Genomic DNA, 19,920 nt, shown 5'->3' on the forward strand with positions numbered 1-19,920 from the left:
ATGGTTGGGGACCAAGATGTTTGATCCGATTCAACGTGATGTTTTGCCATGACTGCCAGCGAGCCCAAGCTTTCTAACCAGGGTCACTGCGGGCGAAAACAAATCAGGTTTTATTAGGGGAATGAGAGGCTCTTTTGGGGGGCCAAAAGTTATCAAAGTGTGCTACTAAAACACACAATATCCCAGCAAGGAGATTGGACTCCTCCTGCACCTCATCGACACAACACCGGGGTCACTCCCCAATTTACAAGGGTCACAGCTAAAACAGCGTGACAAGCAAGCGTTGACTTTCACCATTAGCTTCCCATCTCTAATACTCAGAAAAAACAAACGCCCAATGCTAAGGAGAGGAAGAAGAAAACGGATACAGCTGATGACAATGAATTGCTCAACTGGAATCATTACAATGCAGTATGTGGAGCATGTGGTGTTTCATCTAGTGCTATTGATGCGTGAACTGTTGGCATAACAGATACCTTTTGACAGTCTGTCAGATGTATTTTTTGTAAATGTACAGGGAGAAGTCTCTAACAACTGTATCCTGGGTCTCATGTACGCTTCAAAAACAAATCGATATCTTTAAGGCCAATTTATTAGGTGGACTATCTTAGCAACTGACAACTGTCAACAATTCAAGTTAATAAAGTTGTACTTGCATTGTGTGTCAATAGGGCTGACCCCAATTAGTCGACTGGGCAATTGTTTGGTCGATAGGCTGTTGGTCGACCGAGATTTTGTTTCGGTCGAGCATTCGAAAATATATTTATATATAAACACTACCGTTCAAAAGTTTGGGGTCACTTAGAAATGTCCTTGTTTTTTAAAGAAAAACACATAAAAATGTAAATAACATCAAATTGATCAGAAATACAGTGGAGACATAGTTAGTGTTGTAAATGACTATTGTAGCTGGAAACATCTGATTTTTTATGGAATTTCTACATAGGTGTACAGAGGCCCATTATCAGCAACCATCACTTCTGTGTTCCAATGGCACGTTGTGTTAACTAATCCTAAAGTTTATCGTTTTAAAAGGCTAATTGACCATTAGAAACCCTTTTACAATGATGTTAGCAAAGCTGAAAACTGTTGTTCTGATTAAAGAACAACAAAAACTGTCCTTCTTTAGACTAGTTGAGTATCCGGAGCATCAGCATTTGTGGGTTCGATTGCAGGCTCAAAATGGCCAGAAACTTTCTTCTGAAACTCATCAGTCTATTCTTGTTCTGAGAAATGAAGGCTATTCCATGCGAGAAATTGATTGCGAAGAAACTGAAGATCTCGTACAATGCTGTATACTACCCCCTTCACAGAACAACAGATGCCTCGCAAGTCCTCAACGGGCAGTTCATTAAATAGTACCTGCAAAACACCAGTCTCAATGTCAATAGTGAAGAGGCAACTCCGGGATGCTGGCCTTCTAGGCAGAGTTGAAAAGAAAAAGCCATATCTCTGACTGGCCAATAAAAAGAAAAGATTAAGATTTACAAAAGAACACAGACACTGGACAGAGGAACTCTGCCTAGAAGGCCAGTATCCCGGAGTTGCCTCTTCACTGTTGACGTTGAGACTGGTGTTTTGCGGGTACTATTTAATGAAGCTGCCAGTTGAGGACTTGTGAGGCGTCTGTTTTTCAAAATGTTGTCAATTTAATCATTAATCAGCGCTCCTGTCAATGTTCAATAAAGACGCACACCTGATTACACATAGAAGTAGGCCTATAGGCTACCTGGCCTGCGCGCAAATGTAGGCATTTAAATGTGCCCAATTGAGGATCTGATAGTATTTTGGATTGGCTTAACACACCACCACTAATGAGCTGTGGAGCATCGCAAAGTAATGTTTTCACCAGCTCAAAAAGCTATTTTTACATCCATTGAAAATTACAATAGTTCCTCAATATATCTGAAAAATCTTTCCAGCTCTCTTAAGTTTTTTTTTCTTCGGGTTATCTTGATTTCTGGCTCCCTCTTCAGTCATCTTATTTCATCAAACAGTGCGCTTACAGCATCAGACAAGCTCAATGCATATACTTGATTTTATTAAAACACATAGGGTGTGTCTATATATAGAAAAATATGGCACGTTTAAAAGTCAATCGATTAGTCGAAAGAACAAACGACTTTCGGTCTACAAAGATTTTATTTTGTCTTGGACAGCCCTAGTTAATAGGGAATATAAAGTCAAGCCAGGTGGTCCTCTGTTGAGCTCAAGAGGTTTGTTTTTGCCGGCTCTCAAAATTAGAAGCAATGCCCAAAGTTATGACAGGCAGGCTTAAGCAAAAATGAGTAAATATCCCTCTAAAATATCCGATAGGGTCAATTCGTTATGAGTAGAAGCACTACAGCACACTGCATAGCAATCATGCCCTCTCTCAAGTTATTGAATGAAAACATGGCCAAGGGCAGAAAGAAAGCCATCCTGAAATATACTACCTAGTGTTTTATTAGATTTTTTGCATTTTCATTTTCTGGGCAAAGTGATATGTTTAGGGAGGGTAGACAGGCTGGGTATTAGACTTGATATAATTTCAGTGGTGGCGTATTTGGGAGCATGTGTGAGTTGCAGTGTGGGTAAACTGTGCACGGTATAGGATAGGCCTACAGCCCGCAACCACAGCCTCATTTAAACACTGCTCAACCTAGAGTGACTTCCAAAAAGTTTCTACTCGGGATAAGGTTATTCGGGGTAGCCCTCAAAACATCTGAAACAGCAGTTAAGACTACAAATTAATTTAATGCTTACAAGTGGGAAACAAAAGCCAACATATGCAACCAGTTTGAAGTCCGCTCAGTCGTTACGCATTCTGCACACAAAAAAGAAAACAGGAAATAGTCTGTGTTAAACAGTGCATCCACTCGTACATTGCAGAGACATGTATGAGCTAAAGCCTATTGGCAACCATGGCACGCCATCCATGATGGCGCAGTTCAATAATCCACACGGGTGTTTCCTACAGAGCATTTGAGCTCCAAATAGCCCTCTCAAATACAGTATGACTTTCCCTGTCAGTGCTTCTTGAACAATGAGACATCACACGGTCGTCCTAACTGCCGTCGTACAGATTTATCAAGCTGGCAACAATGAATGCTAAACTGACTGCCATGGAGACAGACCGCTGCTGCTCTCCAACAGAAACAAAATCACGGTTGGACAATTATCCGTGTCCATTCCAACGTAATATGGGAGGAATATGAGATGTGTGGGAGAGAGAGAGAGAGAGAGAGAGAGAGAGAGAGAGGTGATTTTCATGCAGTGTGGGGGTGGGAACAAAGTCGTGGGTGTGTGTTTGTGTGCGTGTGTGGCTATGGGCTTTGGTGTGTGTATGTTTTGGGGTTGAAAAGAGTCCAGTGTATGAGCTTTGAGTGTTGTTTGTGTCTTGGAGAGGTTAGTTCAAAGGGTTGTTGGAGATAGGAGCAGAGCAGATCTACAGTGCATTCAGAAAGCATTCAGTGCATTCAGAAAGCATTCAGACATTCAGACCCTGTGACTTTTACATTTTGTTACATTAAAGCCTTATTCTAAAACTTAATTTAAAAAAGATTTCCCTCATCAATCTACACACAATACCCCCATAATTATAAAGAGACAACATGTTTTTAGACATTTTTGCAAATGTATAAAAAAATATAAAACAGAAATATCTTATTTACATAAGTATTCAGACCCTTTGCTATGAGACTAGAAATTGAGCTCAGGTGCATCCTGTTTCCATTGATCATCCTTGAGAGGTTTCTACAACTAGGAGTCCACCTGTGGTAAATTCAATTTATTGGACATGATTTGGATATAAGGTCCCACAGTTGACAGTGCATGGTGCAGAGTAAAAACCAACCATGAGGTCGAAGGAATTGTCCGTAGAGCTCCGAGACAGGATTGTGTTAAGGCACAGATCTGGAGAAGGGTACCAAAACATTTCTGCAGCATTGAAGGTCCCCAAGAACACAGTGATCTCCATCCTTCTTAAATGGAAGAAGTTAGGAACCACCAAGACTCTTCCTATAGCTGGCCACCCGGCCAAACTGAGTAATCGGGGGAGAAGGACCCTGGTCAGGTGTAACGGTTTTCTTCGTGAGAAGGAGAGTCGGACCAAAATGCAGCGTGTAGATTGCGATCCATGTTTTAATGAACAAACGTAAAACACGAATCAATGCAAACACTACAAAATAAAGAACGTGATGAACGTAACGAAAACCTAAAACAGCCTATCTGGTGAAAAACACATAGACAGGAACAATCACCCACAACCACACAGTGAAACCCAGGCTACCTAAATATGGTTCCCAATCAGAGACAATGACGAACACCTGCCTCTGATTGAGAACCATATCAGGCCGAACATAGAACTAGACAAACTAGACATGTAACATAGAATGCCCACTCAGATCACACCCTGACCAATCAAAACATAGAAAATACAAAGTAAACTATGGTCAGGGCGTGACAGTACCCCCCCCCCCCCCAAGGTGCGGACTCCGGCCGCAAAACCTGAACCTATAGGGGAGGGTCTGGGTGGGCATCTGTCCGCGGTGGCGGCTCTGGCGCTGGACGTGGACCCCACTCCATGACAGTTTTAATCCCCCTCCTAAACGTCCCTAAATAGGTTACCCACCACAATGATAACATGGGACAGAGGGACAGCTCGGGACAGAGGTAACTCGGGACAGATGGGTAGCTCAGCACTGAGAGGAAGCTCAGCACTGAGAAGAAGCTCAGCACTGAGAGGAAGCCCAGGCAGGTAGTAGAAACTACCAGAACCTGGCTGGCTGGCGGTTTCAGCAGATCCTGGTCGACTAGCAGATCTGGAAGAATCTGGTCGACTGGCGGATCTGGGAGAATCTGGTCGACTGGCGGATCTGGGAGAATCTGGTCGACTGGCGGATCTGGGAGAATCTGGTCGACTGGCGGATCTGGGAGAATCTGGTCGACTGGCGGATCTGGGAGAATCTGGACGACTGGCAGATCTGAGAGAGTCTGGACGACTGGCAGATCTGGAAGAGTCTGGTCGACTGGCAGATCTGGAAGAGTCTGGTCGACTGGCAGATCTGGAAGAGTCTGGTCGACTGGCAGATCTGGAAGAGTCTGGTCGACTGGCAGATCTGGAAGAGTCTGGTCGACTGGCAGATCTGGGAGAGTCTGGTCGACTGGCAGATCTGGCTGCTCCATGCTGACTGGCTGCTCCATGATGACTGGCAGCTCTGGCTGCTCCATGCTGACTGGCTGCTCCATGCTGACTGGCAGCTCTGGCTGCTCCATGCTGACTGGCTGCTCCATGCTGACTGGCAGCTCTGGCTGCTCCATGCTGACTGGCTGCTCTGGCTGCTCCGTGCTGACTGGCTGCTCCATGCTGACTGGCGGCCCTGGCTGCTCCATGCTGACTGGCGGCCCTGGCTGCTCCATGCTGACTGGCTGCTCCATGCTGACTGGCAGCTCTGGCTGCTCCATGCTGACTGGCTGCTCTGGCTGCTCCATGCTGACTGGCTGCTCCATGCTGACTGGCGGCCCTGGCTGCTCCATGCTGACTGGCGGCCCTGGCTGCTCCATGCTGACTGGCGGCCCTGGCTGCTCCATACTGACTGGCGGCCCTGGCTGCTCCATGCTAACTGGCAGCTCTGGCGGCTCCTTGCAGACTGCCAGCTCTGGCGGCTCCTTGCAGACTGGCAGCTTTGGCGGCATCCTGCAGACAGGCAGCTCTGGCGGCTCCTTGCAGACTGGCAGCTCCTTGCAGACTGGCAGCTCCTTGCAGACTGGCAGCTCCTTGCAGACTGGCAGCTCTATGCTAACTGGCAGCTCTATGCTAACTGGCAGCTCTATGCTAACTGGCAGCTCTATGCTAACTGGCAGCTCTTTGCAAACTGGCAGCTCTTTGCTAACTGGCAGCTCTATGCTAACTGGCAGCTCTTTGCAAACTGGCAGTTCTGAACAGGCGGGAGACTCCGGCAGCGCTGTAGAGAAGGAAGGCTCTAACAGCGCTAAACAGGCGGGAGACTCCGACAGCGCTGGAGAGGAGGAGGGCTCCGACAGCGCTGGACAGGCGAGGCGCACTGTAGGCCTGATGCGTGGTGCTGGCACTGGTGGTACTGGGCCGAGGACACGCACAGGAAGCCTGGTGCGGGGAGCTGCTACCGGAGGGCTGGGGTGTGGAGGTGGTACTGGAAAAACCGGACCGTGCAGGTGCACTGGAGCTCTTGAGCACCGAGCCTGCCCAACCTTACCTGGTTGAATGCTCACGGTCGCCCTGCCAGTGCGGCGAGGTGGAATAGCCCGCACTGGGCTATGCAGGCGAACCGGAGACACCGAGCGCAAGGCTGGTGCCATGTAAGCCGGCCCAAGGAGACGCACTGGGGACCAGCTGCGTAGAGCCGGCTTCATGGCATTAGGCTCGACGCTCAATCTAGCCCGGCCGACAAGCGGAGCTGGAATATACCGCACCGGGCTATGCACCCGCACTGGAGACACCGTGCGCACCACTGCATAACACGGTGCCTGTCCGGTCTCTCTAGCCCTCCGGTAAGCACAGGGAGTCTGCCCAGGTCTCCTACCTGGCGTAGCCATACTCCCTGTTAACCCCCCCCCAAGAAATTTTTGGGGCTGCCTCTCGGGCTTCCTTGCCAGCCGTGTTCCCTCATATCGCCGGCTCCTCTCTCCGGCTGCCTCTGCTCTCCTAAGTGCCTCCACCTGTTCCCATGGGAGGCGATCTCTTCCAGCCAGTATCTCCTCCCAAGTGTAACAGCCCTTGCCATCCAAAACGTCCTCCCATGTCCATTCCTCTTTACGCTGCTGCTGCTGCCTGTTGACACGCTGCTTGGTCCGTTGGTGGTGGGTGATTCTGTAACGGTTTTCTTCGTGAGAAGGAGAGTCGGACCAAAATGCAGCGTGTAGATTGCGATCCATGTTTTAATGAACAAACGTAAAACACGAATCAATGCAAACACTACAAAATAAAGAACGTGATGAACGTAACGAAAACCTAAAACAGCCTATCTGGTGAAAAACACATAGACAGGAACAATCACCCACAACCACACAGTGAAACCCAGGCTACCTAAATATGGTTCCCAATCAGAGACAATGACGAACACCTGCCTCTGATTGAGAACCATATCAGGCCGAACATAGAACTAGACAAACTAGACATGTAACATAGAATGCCCACTCAGATCACACCCTGACCAATCAAAACATAGAAAATACAAAGTAAACTATGGTCAGGGCGTGACATCAGGAAGGAGACCAAGAACTTGATGGTCATTCTGACAGAGCTCCAGAGTTTCTCTGTGGAGATGGGAGAACCTTCCAGAAGGACAACCATCTCTGCAGTACTCCACCAATCAGGCCGTTATGGTAGAGTGGCCAGATGGAAGCCACTCCTTAGTAAAAGGCACATGACAGCCCGCTTAGAGTTTCCCAAAAGCCACCTAAAGACTCTCAGACCATGAGAAACAAGATTCTCTGGTCTGATGAAACGCAGAATGAACTCTTTGGCCTGAATGCCAAGCCTCACGTCTGGAGGAAACCAGGCTCCGCTCACCATCCCTACGGTGAAGCATGGTGGTGGCAGAATCGTGCTGTGGGGATGTTTTTCAGCGACAAGTACTGGGAGACTAGTCAGGATAAAGGGAAAGGTGAACAGAGCGAAGTACTGAGAGATCCTTGATGAAAACCTGCTCCAGAGCACTCAGGACCTGAGACTGGGGTGAAGGTACACCTTCCAACAGGACAAAGACCCTAAACACACAGCCAAGACAACGCATGAGTTGCTTCGGGACAAGTCTCTGAATGTCCTTGAGTGGCCCAGACAGAGCCTGGACTTGAACCCGATCGAACATCTCTGGAGATACCTGAAAATAGCTGTGCAGCGACGCTCCCCATCCAACCTGACAGAGTTTGAGAGAATCTGCAGAGAAGAATGGGAGAAACTCCCCAAATACAGGTGTGCCAAGCTTGTAGTGTCATACCCAAGATGACTAGGGTGTAATCGCTGCCAAAGGTGCTTTAACAAAGTACTGAATAAAGGGTCTGAAAACTTATGTAAAAGTTTTTATATATATAAAAAAATGAACAAACATTTCAAAAACCTTTCATTATGGGGTATTGCGTGTAGATTGATGACATGTTTCGTTGTTTTAGAATACGGCTGTCATGTAACAAAATGTGGAATAAGTGAAAGGGTCTGAATACTTTACGTATGCACTGTATGCATAGTGCTGCTGTATGGTGTTGTGAGCACTAGGCGTGAGGGGGAGATGTAGGAATGTGCAGGGCACGTGAGGAGGCTGCAAGGCAGGTAGGTGACCTCATGCATTTGGCACAGACACAGGCTATCAGGTTTCCCCAGTGCAGATTCCAGCTTGCGCTTCACAGAACATTTCCCAGGGCCCTCTCCTCCGGCCTGACTCTTTAGAAGTGTGTGTGTCTGTGTTTGTGTATGTTTGTCTGGCTGTGTGTGTGCTTGTGAGTGTGCTTGTGCGTATTGTGTGCGTGTCGTGTGTGTGTGTGTGTGTGTGTGTGTGTGTGTGTGTGTGCGTGCGTGCGTGCGTGTAAGCCTGATTGTGTGCCACTCTGCTCAGTGAACTCAATGCACTATGCAGTGCTCCCACTCTCTCTCACAACGCAGCACCGTTTCCTCCCCTCCTCTTCAATGCAAGTCCTGCCACTTTTCATTTCTTCAAAAGTTGAGTGTGTATGTTTATGTGTATTACCATGCTATGTACGTATGTACGCACCATATGGGTGTGTCCCAAACGGTACCCTATTCCTTATATAGTGCACTTCTTTTGCCCAGAACCCGGTTCATAAGTAGTGTACTATATAGTGTAGAGAACTGGGTGCCATTTGGGATGCAAGCTATGTGCATGTATGAGTATGGATTTTGCACGATTGAAGTGTGTCACAGTATTCATTAATATGTGAAGAGTGCGTGTCCGTGCATTTCTGTACATACATAAAATAATGTTTTCTCTCACAAACTATTCTTGTGTGCGTGTACTCCATTCGTTTTCGCCATACACATCTCAATACATTCTGATGTATGCATGTCTGTAGGCGCTGCATCGGACTCTGTGGTGTGTTGACCTTGGCTGACCCGCACTCACATGTCGGGGGTTGCCTCAGCCCTCATGCTGCAAACGAGGGCCCCCCCCCCGGGCCATCGCTACTGTAATGACACGACAACGCCAGTGATCCGCTAGATAAAACCCCCCCCCCCCGTTAGACAGCCTTTAAAAGGACCTCCCTCTTCCACCAATCATGGCAGTAATTGCTCGGTATAACGGCATGGGCCTCCTCTACACATGTGGATGGGATAGACAGATGTGCAGCGCTGATGCTGCAGACAAGCCCTGGGACTGGAAGCGAAGGGAGTCCATGCCCCTACAAGGGCAGATAGAGGGCCTCCTGCTGCAGCGACCTCCGGCTGTAAAACGGCGAACCCAGCCCAAACAGAACGGCAGACGATCCGCTCTCGAAACGGACAGACATAACTGGGGCATAAACATTTCAGAGAGGCTACAGTAACAGTCTAAACGATGAGAACTGTAGCTGCGTTGCTAAGGGGGACGTTGCGCCACTGTTGCCAGAATGTTTACTCACCGGTTGGAGGAGAGGCCATGTCAGCCTGGTGAGGACTGAATGGAGCAGACTGCAGCTCTGTACCAGCAAGTCTTTATGGCTTTATCGGCTGAACGGTGAGACAGTAGCTCTGCCGGGAGCATCCGCAGATACTAGGCAAGATGCCATTGTGGTTAATTGGCCAAGGCGGCCTATAAAGTTCAAGTTATCGGAGCGGAGAAGTTTTTTGATCAGTCATTGTTAGCGGAGAACAAGTTCTGGAGATGTCTGTTGCAGTGTGTCCTCGCGAGCCTGATATAAATCACTTTGCAAAATAATTCTTCCCAATATGCTTGCAAAAGCAGAACATATGGCAATTACACAAGCATGCAGCAGCTGTTTTGGGGCTAGGTGATAAATAATGGATAGCAGTCTTCCACGGGGTCCTCAAAAAAGCTAATGAGAGAGGGGAATGCTACAGGGAATTAATAATCAAGTGTTTTCTTATCCATGTACTCTAAAAAATAAAAAAAAAAGCCCAAGGACTCAAAATATAGGAAAAACAATTAGATTCTATTCACATTTCCACAACAAGTATTCAGAAACTAACATTTGCATTTAGTAGGCTGGATTTCATTCACAAATCTAACTGGTGCTGTCGTGACGCCCTTTCATGCCAAATAAGGTTTGTTTCTCTCTGACAGACACGAGGCATTAAGCCGTTGACTCACGGTTCGCAACTTCTCTATCCTCTTCTCCCCAGAACGTGTGGGTGACCTTAATAATTGATGAAAGGAGAAGGGATGGGAAATACTGTACGCACCAGTGCAGATTGTGCAGGAGAAACCGGTGTTCTACATCAAAGCCTGAACCACACAAGTCAGTCCTCTGTTACAAAACTGAACCTTAACCCCGAGAATATGTGGCTGACTGCGAAGCAGAGTGATTAACTATTGAAAAGTGCAAGAAGAGACAACGTGCATGGAGAACACACATCGTAATGCCACTTTTTTAATTCTGTTGCTGACGGCTGTTTATGTGCTACTAATTACTGGCAAAGAATAATCATCTTTCCTCCTATTCGGCTCTATAATGCTTACTTTCCATTCATCCTCCTGCTGCGTGACTACTTGGCTCGCCTTCGTCCGACACCGGTGTCGTTGCACTCTAATTCATGCCGCCTACCTGTCGCACTCTGTGTTTTTCCACACGCTGACTAATACTCCCAAGCCGTGGCATTGGGGAGGGGTTAGGGCGTTCTGAAGGTCTGCCAAAATAATCACTCAGACAAAAACCACAAAAGGCGGCTTGAGTCATTTAACACGAATAGTGCCCAGAGAAAGGGCTGTTTGCGTTTGGTTATCCCTGTTCGCGCATAAGCTTGAAAAGGTTCATCTGCCACACAAAATTGCTGCACGTATCTCTGTTTGCATAGGAACTCATTGTGGTTTAGTTAGAAGGATCCGGCAGTACTGGCAGCTATTCAAGCCCTTATGCCTATTTGCTTATCCTCATTCACAGCGGAATTGGCTTTTTCCTGAGCCATTTTTCAAGCAGGTGTGACAGTATTTTCATTGACTCTGCCATTGCTAGTGCAGCTCTGTAGGGTAAATGTTGGGGGTTATACATGTTTGAGAGGCCCGGCTGGGCCTCCCTGGTAAGGCTACACCGCCATTTGCATGTCTGTGACTCAAATCTCCCTCCATTTCCATGTCTGCAGATCTGATTAGAGACACTAGGTCATTGGTTTGCGCGGCTGGAATGGAAATAAAATGCTAATTCCACAGAGTGAGATGTGCAGAGCCAAAGGATTACTGTTGTCAAAGCATGATGTCATTATTAGGACGATGAAATCACATCATGAAAACTGAGACCGTTAGAAGAAACTCTCTCGCTCTGACGTGCAAACCCTGCTACGCTCCCTAGTGTTAACCCATCAAAGGCTCCCCAACTTGAACAACGTTGTAACTTGAAGTGAGACTCCCGTCTTTAACCATTTCCAGAAACTCTTGACTCTGCTTCTGTTATTATCTGCCGGCTGTTTTGTCTTAAAACAGAGGCTCATTTTGAGTGGGGAGCTCTGCTCTCTTTTTCGATGTCATTAGGCTTTCTGTGTTTATCACAACATAGACGGCTGGTATGGCTCAGGCCACAGACTAGAATCTAACCCTATAATAAGCTGAAACCATTCGGAGTGCTGGGACAGCCATGCCATGTCCCTGAGAGGACGGCTAGTCTAGGCTGATGATTATCTCTCATTGCGTATAAAAATAGAGACAAGCCACTCACTCTCGCAGACTCCCGGACAGCCACATGTGAACTAACAGCCTTTCTCTAGTACGTAAAAAGCAGGGGATCCATTGGCTCCTTCAAACAAAGCCCCTTCGTCAAAAATTGCTGGAGCAATTACCCTGGCTAGCTCCGAGTGAGAGAGCACCGCGCCCACGCCGACACTCTGGGTACCAGACCGCACTTTCCGTCCTGAAGCCGGGCTGACAGAGCAGAGGCAGGCCAGACACAGCAGACCGACAGCCGGGTCTACGGTTACAGTAGAACAACACACCTTTCACTAGCATCCTGTCAGTCCCTTCCAGGCGTAGCGAAGACCCTCATAGCTGCTGCCTAACCTCGCTTGGAGAGGCAAGTACATGCTAACAGGGAGCAGCACTCACAGCAAGCTATCTCACAAACATTCTGTCTGCTCTGTCCTGTCTTTCCAGAATGGGGCAAAGCGAGATGGTATCTTGTTGCCCTCGGAATTGCAGTTACGCAGCTCAGAATACAAGGCTCGTGGTGTGCCAGCCCTGCAGCTATAGTTCTACTCATGTCCTACTTCTCTGACGTTAATATCCGCAAGTGAGTGTAAAAATGGGCATTTACACAGAAGGGGCCTCGGCCGCCACCCTGCACAGTATTCAGCGGGGGCTCCAGGAAAGAGGGAGTTAGACAGAAAAAGAGGAGGAATGAACGAGAAAAAATTATGGAGAGAGGGAGATTCAAATGGGAGTGAACTTGAGAGGCAAAACAAAACAAAAAAGAGAGGGAGGGACAGCAACGGAGGTCATGTGTATGAGCCAAAGACATGAGTCAAAGACAACAGAAAAATTTAGCGTGCACTTGCAGAAAAGCAAGAGCGGGAAACAAAGGAATCCACTGGGCATCGCTGAGCCCACTCCACTCCACTGTAGTGCTGCAGGACTCCAGCCCCTGCCCCCCATACAGCAGAAGCAGCAGCAGCCTAGCTTCCCTCTGTAGGGCAGAGCAGAGCTGCCTGTGGCTCCAGATGGCCGGGGACAGAGAACACAGTGACGAGGGCTCCCTGAGGTCACACTGACACCACCGCCAGCAGCACTCACTCACAGACTCACAATCAGGGAGCATCTGTGGTCATAAGCAATTCAGGGTATGCATGTTACACTATGGCTACATTCATTGTGCTACAGTTACATTTACAGCAGAATACATTTCCCAGTAAATCCAAGCCCCTTAAATCCCACCTGATCGTGATAGCTCTGCGGGTTCAACTAGAGAAGACCGGAACAGAGGAAATGGAAGATTCCATCAAATTCTCCCAGTTTTTTTTTTCTTTTTAATTGTCTTTCGATAGAATGAATATTGAACATTGAAAGGCCGAACACACTCTCACAAAGCAGCCATAATGAGATGTGGACCTGAGTGGGTAAGGGGCAGGGGCCTAATTTATAAATGTTGAGTACATTTAAAACAAAGTATAGAGATGTATTAACTTGGGACACGCCACACACGCGCACGTTTTTCATTATAAATCAGACCTGGCATAAAACTGTGGGCTCGTGAACGAGTGTTATAGCGCCGCCGGATAACCCCCCCCCCCCCCCCCCGTCATTCACCTTTTATGGTGACAATAACACCCTTATTTGCTGTACACTTTGGAAGTATTGGAATTAGGCCATCTACAGGAAATAGCAACTGCGAACCTGGTCAAATGTCTTTGGAGGTGTTGGCAGAATGTTTCCATGTGGCTGTTTCTGACCGTTTCTGAAAGACAAACAAAAATTGCGAATTGCTGTGGACCTGTAAACTAATCTTTTGAATTCAATCATGTTTTTTTCCCCAAAACTTAAATATGCTGCACTGTCCACAAATTCTGTAACATTGTCTACTCTGAAAAATATCAACTACAGTAGACCTACTTACAGTGTTAGCCTACACACAACGCAAAAGATGAACGGTCTGTTCACCTGTTCAATTCTACTGTATGTTATAAACCGCTCATAAGAGATGATTGTGGACTATAGGAAAAGGAGGACCGAGCATGCCCCCATTCTCATTGACGCGGCTGTAGTGGAGCAGGTTGAGAGCTTCAAGTTCCTTGGTGTCCACATCACCAACAAACTAACATGGTCCAAGCACATCAAGACAGTCGTGAAGAGAGCACGAACCTATTCCCTCTCAGGAGACTGAAAAGATTTGGCATGCGTCCTCAGATCCTCAAAAGGTTCTAGAGCAGCACCATCGAGAGCATCCTGTCGGGTTGCGTCACTGCCTGGTATGGCAACTGCTCGGCCTCCGACCGCAAGGCACTACAGAGGGTAGTGCGTACGGCCCAGTACATCACTGGGGCCAAGCTTCCTGCCATCCAGGACCTATATACCAGGTGGTGTCAGAGGAAGGCCCTAAAAATTGTCAAAGACTCCAGCCACCTTAGTCATAGACTGTTCTCTCTGCTACCGCACGGCAAGCGGAACCGGAGCGCCAAGTCTAGGTCCAAGAGGCTTCTAAAAGGCTTCTAACCCCAAGCCATAAGACTCCTGAACAGCTAATCAAATGGCAACCCCGACTATTTGCACCCCCCCCCCCCCCCCCCTCTTCTACGCTGCTGCTACTCTCTGTTATTATCTATGCATAGTCACTTTAATAACTCTACCTACATGTACATAATTACCTCAACACCGGTGCCCCCCGCACATTGACACATTGACTCTGTACCGATACCCCCTGTATATAGCCCCGCTATTGTTATTTACTGCTGCTCTTTAATTATTTGTTATTCTTAGCTCTTAATTTTTTCTTAAAACTGTATTGTTGGTTAAGGGCTTGTAAGTAAGTATTTCACTGTAAGGTCTACTACACCTGTTGTATTCGGCGCATGTGACAAATACAATTTAATTTGATTTGATAAAGCAAAAAGTAGAAAATACAATATCCTATCTAATAGGCCCAATCAAATGAGAGATGCGCATGGTTGTTGTATGGCTACTTCTGTAATCATGGCCAGAAAAGGTAAAGAATTAATTCTGCAACGGTTATGATATATATATATTATATTTATGAATGAAATATTGGCTTTGAGAAATTTGACAGTACAGCATTCAGACAAAACGTCAATGGAAAAGGTGAGCCGTCCCTGTTCGACCATTAAACTATCAGCTTCGGATCGGATCGCACAGAGCAAACTACTTGAAATAGCTTTTCTGTGAAGTGGGTCCAATTAAATGAGAGATGGGACGAATGGTAGCCCACACTAACGTAATTGTTGTCGGCCATGAGGACATTCTGGGCTTTCGCAGTCAGACAAGGTGAGTCAGACACATTTCCTGCAATGATCATGGAGATGAACTAACCTAAAACAATAGGAAATTAATGCCTGTTTCTAATGGCCGTAGAATACGGAGATAGCGGCATATTATCACTAATGGCACATTTTTGCATCTTATTATATTATGGTAGGCTGCCAGTGTTTTGTTGTTGTTATATATTCCCCATTTGCGCCAGGCTACTAGGCTTCTTTTGCCTTCTTGAAATGCAATACTTCAACCACTAGAAACTGCACGTTCGTATGGTCTAAAGTTTTCGGCAGAATAAGCACATTCCCACGTCAAGTTAAGTTTGATAAATGTCAACTTTTGCGCGAAAACTGAGGCGCGCACGTTTTGGGGGGGGGGCATATTTTGGGCATACACGTTTATAAACGAGGCCCCGGGCCTCTGTAGCTCACTCCAGTGCTTAGGAGGAAGCAGAGGCGGCGGGCAGCGGGTACAGTAATGTACGTGTGTAGATAGGGGCCCGAGTTGTCAGTTGATAGATGAGAAGGAGGCCAGAGTGGCCCCGACGCTGTGTTATGTACAGCACACAGGTAGATAAATGAAGCTATCCACTCCACTGAGTGACGGCTACACGGAGAGGGATTGTATGGCGAGATAACAGGCGCTAAGGCAGATAAAAACCAGAGATGGGGGGCGTGGGTTGATTAATGATCCAAAAGCCCCCGGATAGTGGCGGTGATCCGGGTGGAGGGAAAACAAAGTAGAGAGGGAGCTAGCCGAGATGCCGCTGCCAACCGTCATTGTATACGGGCTAAATTAGCTTCATGCGCGTATTTCAACAGCACGGCCTCGGCAGGTGGTTTCGTTCAATCCCTCTCGAAGGATGTAATAACGATTGTTCCCTAGAAACGACTAATTGTGCGCCGTGATGCTCTCGGGGTTATATTAATACGTTGCGTGGATAATAAGCCTTTAGCTCGAGGAACACTGAATGTAATATCCTCTCTCCTAGCTGGAGCGCTTTGTGCTGCCCTCGCGGAGATCTGCAGCAAGCAGACGACTAGCTCTGTTCCACAGCATGTCCACCCTTTAAAACCCAACTGAACCCCAAAAGAACTGAACTCTCTCTTTGCTCTGCCTTTGATGAGGCTACACTGAAAGGCTACACCCGAAACGGGGCTATACTGTGGCGCTGGCGGGTGTTAGCCAGGCTTGAAAGCAGCGGGATTTAGATGGGCCTGTTGTTATTATTGCAGCACAATGGCTCGCCCCGTGTGATGTAACCAAACCCATTTTCCTTGCTTTTTAACCCGCTCCTACTCCCACTCCCCCGCCATAAGGAATTAGAGAGAGTACAAATGGAGCCCAAGGTCCAGGCAGACACAGGCATAAAGCCACTCAATGGGCCTCCGTTGACTGGTGTTTACTTAAGGCCCGGGATATTAGCCTTTGTTAAATCTACCTCTGCGTCTGCCCCTGTGCTTCTCTCTGTATGCTTCTCTCTCTCTGTGTGTGTGTGTGTGTGTGTGTGTGTGTGTGTGTGTGTGTGTGTGTGTGTGTGTGTGTGTGTGTGTGTGTGTGTGTGTGTGTGTGTGTGTGTGTGTGTGTGTGTGTGTGTGTGTGTGTGCCTGTCTCTCTGATCTCTTGACAGGAAGGGTGTGATGGACTAGGACTATGAGGCGTGTCATTGTAGTACAGTGGACTCTGGCGACTACTGTGGGCCGTCCTGTGGAAGACGAGAGCCTCTGCATAAACGAGGCAATTCATCAAAAAATCTAAAATAGGAGACGCGTTCAAAAAGGGGCAAATAAACGTGATCGTACCCGCAACTTGCACTTTGGACATTCTGTAGTCGGACACCAAAATAGCTGTCAAGTTTCCACGGATAATCATGACATGCCAAGGCCTACAGAATGTTGCCAACAGACATAGCGTTGGGATGAAACGCACACATTTCCCATAATAACTATCATTCATGTATTTACATGTCATTTCCTCATTTGGATAACATCTACAATTCACTTATGATTCAAATCAAAACAAAAACACTCAAATCAAATACAGAATTCTAGTGAAATCCTAGTCACCGTGTTCAATAAAGCACCATATCTGAGGTTGAGATTCAGCGTCGGCTCCGTTCGCTCACAGAGCAGCATGGGAACAGAAACAGGCCTCGAAACGATTCCCGTATCAAAGCACTGTCCTGCGGGCTTCCCTTCGCCTCCGTACCTTCTAAAACAAGCCATAGGAATGCTCTTTCGGGGATAAATCACTATGCTCAAGAGAAGCACATGCTACGCTCCACTGCACTAATCAATAGAGGGCCAAATGTTATTGTTTCATCTCCTTTCTGAGTTTTACTGCCAGGCGGTCGGCAAACGGCGGCGGGTCCAGCAGAAATATACGTGGGGATATGAAGCGTTTGAAATTGAAAACGCCTCGGACAAAGACATTCCTTCATACCAAGGCAGTGTTAAACTCATGATATACTTTTTCGTCCTAATAGAACCCAGATGTTCTGGAGATTCTATATATTCCTCGGCCGGGAGGAGAAGTATTTCCGATATGTGTCATAAAATGGAGTCGGGAAAGGACGAGCGTGGCAACAATTTGGTATGAGTTACGTTCCCTAGAACCCCTATCTCCTTCATCGCTAGCAGTTATTTATGCCCCCTTGGGAGAATGAGGCCATATCCAGAGCATGCTGAAATGAAGATTAATAGACAGCCCTGGATGACTTTAGATGGATGCTTAATTCAGGTTGGGGAGGGAGGCTGCCTGCCTGTGTGGCCAAGCGGCTGCCCCCTGATGCTGAGGCCCAGCATCACGCCTGCCTGCCAAGGCCCTTCCCTATAATCTCCCGATCAATGATCATTAATGGTAGCGTGGGTTAGCAGCTCTCCCTCCCTGCACTCTCAGTCACAGAGAGAGCCTTCTGCTCTCACATCACTGGCCCTGGTCAGAGGCCCTGCCATGCATACGTACTCGTAATGGGCACTAGCTAGAGTAACTAGCCGGGAAAATAAAACCCTTTCTCGACGACTTTAAAAATTAAAAAAAGGTGCTGTTGGGTTTGTCGGCCTCCGTTGGTCAGACAAGTTTGCATGACATGGAAATCGCACTCAAGGAAACGTCAATCGCTGACGGAGGCTGGGCCCGATCTGCGCTGACCTTGAGTGGGAGTCGACAACGAAGAGGGGGGGGGGGGGTTGCAGTGGGGTGGGTGGTGAGGGAGGGAGGGAGGGAGAGCGGAAGGAAAGGAGGGCTGAGGGGACCTCTGATTGAGAGACCTAAGACGAGCTCCTCTGAGATATGACAGAGGAAAATGAGGGGAGGAAGAGAGGGATAGAAAGGGGAGGGGGCAGAGGAAAAGAGGGATAGGGAGGGGAGGGGGCAGAGGAAAAGAGGGATAGGGAGGGGGCAGAGGAAAAGAGGGATAGAGAGGGGAGGGGGCAGAGGAAAAGAGGGATAGGGAGGGGAGGGGGCAGAGGAAAAGAGGGATAGAGAGGGGAGGGGGCAGAGGAAAAGAGGGATAGAGAGGGGAGGGGGCAGAGGAAAAGAAGGATAGGGAGGGGAGGGGGCAGAGGAAAAGAGGGATAGGGAGGGGAGGGGGCAGAGGAAAAGAGGGATAGAGAGGGGAGGGGGCAGAGGAAAAGAGGGAAAGAGAGGGGAGGGGCAGAGGAAAAGAGGGATAGAGAGGGGAGGGGGCAGAGGAAAAGAGGGATAGGGAGGGGAGGGGGCAGAGGAAAAGAGGGATAGAGAGGGGAGGGGGCAGAGGAAAAGAGGGATAGAGAGGGGAGGGGGCAGAGGAAAAGAGGGATAGGGAGGGGAGGGGGCAGAGGAAAAGAGGGATAGAGAGGGGAGGGGGCAGAGGAAAAGAGGGATAGAGAGGGGAGGGGGCAGAGGAAAAGAGGGATAGGGAGGGGGCAGAGGAAAAGAGGGATAGGGAGGGGGCAGAGGAAAAGAGGGATAGAGAGGGGAGGGGGCAGAGGAAAAGAGGGATAGAGAGGGGAGGGGGCAGAGGAAAAGAGGGATAGAGAGGGGAGGGGGCAGAGGAAAAGAGGGATAGAGAGGGGAGGGGGCAGAGGAAAAGAGGGATAGAGAGGGGAGGGGGCAGAGGAAAAGAGGGATAGGGAGGGGAGGGGGCAGAGGAAAAGAGGGATAGAGAGGGGAGGGGGCAGAGGAAAAAAGGGATAGAGAGGGGAGGGGGCAGAGGAAAAGAGGGATAGAGAGGGGAGGGGGCAGAGGAAAAGAGGGATAGGGAGGGGAGGGGGCAGAGGAAAAGAGGGATAGAGAGGGGAGGGGGCAGAGGAAAAGAGGGATAGAGAGGGGAGGGGGCAGAGGAAAAGAGGGATAGAGAGGGGAGGGGGCAGAGGAAAAGAGGGATAGGGAGGGGAGGGGGCAGAGGAAAAGAGGGATAGAGAGGGGAGGGGGCAGAGGAAAAGAGGGATAGAGAGGGGAGGGGGCAGAGGAAAAGAGGGATAGAGAGGGGAGGGGGCAGAGGAAAAGAGGGATAGAGAGGGGAGGGGGCAGAGGAAAAGAGGGATAGGGAGGGGAGGGGGCAGAGGAAAAGAGTGATAGAGAGGGGAGGGGGCAGAGGAAAAGAGGGATAGAGAGGGGAGGGGGCAGAGTGAGAGAGAAGCCATATGGCCGCAGCACAAATGTATTAAACTATAAATCAGAAGAGAAGCCAGCGGGCTACCAGGTCGGGCTACCGATATTCTCCTCTAGGACCCTCCAGATAGCTACCTCAGCAGCTCTTTACAATAGGAAGGGAAGATGACAAAAGGCGTTCCATGGCTTTATCTGCATTCGTCTCTAGTTTTGATGACGGAGGACTTTAAGT

The 19,920-nt window shown here is 48.3% G+C and overlaps 1 protein-coding gene across 8 annotated transcripts in view; it reads right to left on the reverse strand.

Moving 5' to 3' along the window:
• Nucleotides 1-19,920, reverse strand: part of LOC110488444 (RNA-binding motif, single-stranded-interacting protein 3) — a 350,151-nt gene that overhangs the window by 198,332 nt on the left and 131,899 nt on the right. The gene's annotated exons all lie outside the window — the stretch shown is intronic.

Source organism: Oncorhynchus mykiss, chromosome 30 (genome assembly GCF_057628025.1).
Source record: "Oncorhynchus mykiss isolate SJ-2025 chromosome 30, ASM5762802v1, whole genome shotgun sequence".
Taxonomy (NCBI): Eukaryota; Metazoa; Chordata; class Actinopteri; order Salmoniformes; family Salmonidae; genus Oncorhynchus; species Oncorhynchus mykiss.